Genomic DNA, 4,357 nt, shown 5'->3' on the forward strand with positions numbered 1-4,357 from the left:
TTTTTTTTTTGAGATGGAGTCTAACTCTGTCTCCCAGGCTGGAGTGCAGTGGTGCCATCTCGGCTCACTGCAAGCTCCACCTCCTGGGTTTACACCATTCTCCTGCCTCAGCCTCCCAAGTAGCTGGGACCACAGGTGCTCGCCACCACACCCAGCTAATTTTTGTGTTTTTAGTAGAGATGGGGTTTCACCTTGTTAGCCTGGATGGTCTCGATCTCCTGACCTCATGATCCACCCACCTCAGCCTCCCAAAGTGCTGGGATTACAGGTGTGAGCCACCACACCCAGCCTCTTTTTTTCTTTTTTAATGTGACTATCAGAAATGCTTACTTATGTGGTTCTCATCATTTTTGCCAGTGAACAGTGACTAAGTACAAAGCATGGCACATGCATTATTGTTTTCTTTTTTCTTTTTCTTTTCCTGAGCAGTCTTTCTCTGTCTCCCAGCTTGGAGTACAGAGGTATAATCTCAGCTCACTGCAACCTCCGCCTCCCAGCCTCAAGCAATTCTCCTTCTTCAGCCTCCCAAATAGCTGGAATTACAGGCACGTGCCATCACGCCTGGCTAATTTTTGTATTTTTGTAGAGATGGAGTTTCACCATATTGGCCAGGTTGATCTCAAACTCGTGGCCTCAAGTGATCCTTTTGCCTTGGCCTCCCAAAAATCTGGGATTACAGGCATGAGCCACTGGGTCCGGCCAACATGCATTATTTTCTTCTAGTCTCACAATAACCCCTTTAGATAGGGACAAGTATTACCCCATTTTACAGATGATAATACTGACATTTAGTACCAACTTTAATCACTCACAGCCTAGGGATTGTTAGAGTGTCCTTCCCTGATTTTTTCCCTCTGAATTCTATTTCATTCTCAAGGCTTATAACTCTGTATCCTGCCTCTCTCTGGAAGCCTCAGTTCTCTTACCTCCCCTATTTCAATATCTCTCACTTTCTCTCTCCCTCAAATGTTTGACTGTAATACTTGTCACCTGCATCCAACAATAACATACTTAAATGACATCTGCCATGTCTTACATTCTTGCTATTTCACATTGGTTGGCTTTCTTGGTGTAAAATAGTATGTTCTCATACAGGGTTTTTCAAACTATGGGTTATAACCCAATAATTAGTGGGATGTGAAACCAATTTAGTGAGCCATAGCAAAAACTTTTTTTTAGCTGAAATAGGAGAGCATAGAAGAAAATAGAATAGGAAAAAAAAATGTATATTGTTTCCTGTGTGTACTGGGCCATGACATTATTTACATTTCTAGCTAATGCATGCCAGGCTTAATACCCAGGTGATGGGTTGATGGGTGCAGCCAACCACCATGGCACACGTTTGCCTATGTAACAAAGCTGCACATCCTGCACGTGTACCCCAGAACTAAAAATTAAGAATAAGAATAAGAATAATTTGCATTTCCGACTCTAAGGCTTAGTCCAAAAAAGTCTAAGAAAAGCTGTACTAGTGGTTTAGAGCATGGGCCCCGGGAGCTGGTGCCTGAATTTGAATCCAAGTTATTGCTGGCTAGCTGTGGGACCTTCTCCAAGCCTCAGTTTCCTCATCTGGGGGGCTTGTGACACCAGCTTGCAGGGCCCCACTCTCAGAGTTTCTGATTCAGCAGGTCTTGAAGGAGGTCTGAGAATGTGCGTTTCTAACAAGTTCCTGAGAGATGCTGATGCTTCTGGTCAGGAAACCACACTAGAAAAACCACCAGTGGCATGCTTAAGAATATGGGCTCCGTTAGACGAACCTAGGCTAAATTCCACATGGTATTGGCATACATATATGCTCTACAAACTCAGACTTCAAACCTGATTACACGTTTTAAACTAGTCTGTGCTTTAATGGCAGGATATTCTGTATCATTCTTTTAAGACCTCTCCCCACACACAAAACTGACCAAGAACCGTAGAGTCTGAGTTCATAAGGATTTTACCACACCTCTTCCCCAGGCCAGAGAAACTCTGCGCTGATCAGTTACTACTACCATTGCTTCCCACTAACGCCGGAGGAGCTGTTGAAGACTGGCTCCGCACCACCGCTTGTGGATGGAGCGTTGATTACTGGGTTGTCCTCACTGATCCGGGCATCAACTGAAGTTCATTGAAGTCTCATTTTGGCCTTTAGCGTTACAGCCTTTTTTCCCCGTTTGCACTCTCATACTCAGCCATTTCTTACCAAAGCACATCCACTGTGCTACCAGGGCTGGCACCTGGAAGTTCAGACCATCATACGCACACTGCCCCCAAACCAGCCCACCCCTGTGAATTCTCAGCCCTTTGAGTTGAACCTAATCATCTGTAAGGCTGTCCTCAGGGTAATTTTATCTTAGGTACTTCGTCACCCTGTCTCGCCATTCTGAAAGACTCGGAATGTTGGGGGAAAGAGATTTGAGGCAATTTCCACAAACAGAGGTACCGACTCTCCCCAGGTACCAGCTCTACATAACAAAGGGTGAGGGAGCTTTTGGTAAACCACTCAAAAGAACAAAAAGGTGTTCTTCATTCTCTTTATTATGACAACTGGAGCCTATTTATGCTTCATTTTGCAAGTAAGAGGGACTTTTCAAGGACCTTTTCCTGACCTGGCTGTTCTACTCCAGAGACTTTTAGCCACTACTTGGATTTAATGTTTCCTTTGTCAAGCACTAAACCCATCCTCAGTTTAGGCTTATAATGTTCAATCAGCACATAAGTACTCATTAATGGGTCATCAAAACAATTTAGTAGATTGCAACCATACTTCTTTTTAATGAATTAAAATATAAAGTAAAATTATTTTGCATGTATTAGAGAATTGATTCATGAACTTTTGTTTCACTTATGCACAAAAATGTACCTATACTAGATCAAGATTTAAAATGAATTTCTCACTGTGGGGCAAAGTCAAAAAGCTTGTCTACTACTCTCTGCAAAAGGTCTTTTTGCTCTTTTGTTTGGCTTTCTCTTCATCCTTTAGGCTCAACTCCAGGAAGCCTTTTTTGGCCCCCTCTTCTAGCCTTCAAGCTTCCAGAAAATCCTGTGTGTCTCTAAGAACACTTGCCAGGTTGTTTTGCAATAATCTGTGTAAGTACTCTGAGACCCTCCCCTTCACTCATTCACCCCCTATAGACCTTGAGCTCCTTGGGGACAAAGACTGTGTCTTAATCTCCATTGTATCCTCAGCATGGGGTGCACAAAACACTTGGTACAGTAAATATTTGCTGAATGTACCAACCTGCCCTTATGAATTGTTGCCTTTGGCACCTTTCAGATGCCACCTTATATATAAACTTTTCTCTAACCTTGTATTTGGTCACTTGGTGCACGTTTTTATAGGTCATCGGTTTCACCTAGTGTAATTTAAACCCCGGGAGGACACAGAGATCACCTCTTATCATTCTTTATATCTTGAGTCTTCTGAGAAAATTTGTCCCAGGTAACTGATGGGTGGATGCTGAGCAAGAGATTAGTCCTATCTCAGCTTGTTCCAGAAAGTATTTAAGGGTGCTTGATGGGATACATTAAACGAAGCAATATAAGTTAAAAGCCAATGAAAACTTCTAAGAATTTTCACCGAAAGATCAATCTACGCATGAAGATTTTGATACAAGAGTGTTTATTAGATGTTTTTGGTTGTTTTATAAAAGGGAACATTTAGAAACAGCCTAACATTCAACAATCTTATATTGATTGAATAAATTGTGGAACATCTACAAGACAGAAGTCACCTAACCACATAGAAAGATGTGCATGATGTAGTAAGTGGGGTGAAAGGAAGGACAGTTATAAAACACTATATATGATATAATCTCATTTTGAATTAGGTTGGTGCAAAGGTAATTGTGGTTTTTGCCACTAAAAGGAATGGCAATAATAGGCAAGGCATAGTGGCTCATGCCTGTAATCCCAGCACTTTGGGAGGCCGAGGCAGGCGGATCACTTGGGTCAGGGGTTCGAGACCAGCCTGGCCAACATGGTGAAACCCCGTCTCTACTAAAAGTACAAAAATTAGCCAGGCATGGTGGTGCACAACTGTAATTCCAGCTACTTAGGAGGCTGAGGCAGGAGAGTTACTTGAACCCAGGAGACAGAGGTTTCAGTGGGCCAAGATGGCACCACTGCACTCCAGCCTGAGTGACAGAGCAAGACTCTGTCTCAAAAAAAAAAAAAAAAAAAAAAAGTAATGGCAATAACCACAATTATCTTTGCACTAACCTAAAATATATGTATAGCCTGTGGGTTGAGTGGGGGTAGGGAGAAAATATACCAAAATATAGATGGTGTTTTCTCTGGGTATGACTAGGTGATTTTTACTCATTTTGTGTTTGCTTTTCTGTGTTATATACATTTTTAAAGATTTTGTATGCAT

The sequence above is a fragment of the Colobus angolensis genome, unplaced genomic scaffold (assembly GCF_000951035.1).
Source record: "Colobus angolensis palliatus isolate OR3802 unplaced genomic scaffold, Cang.pa_1.0 Scaffold26, whole genome shotgun sequence".
In the NCBI taxonomy this organism is placed as follows: Eukaryota; Metazoa; Chordata; class Mammalia; order Primates; family Cercopithecidae; genus Colobus; species Colobus angolensis.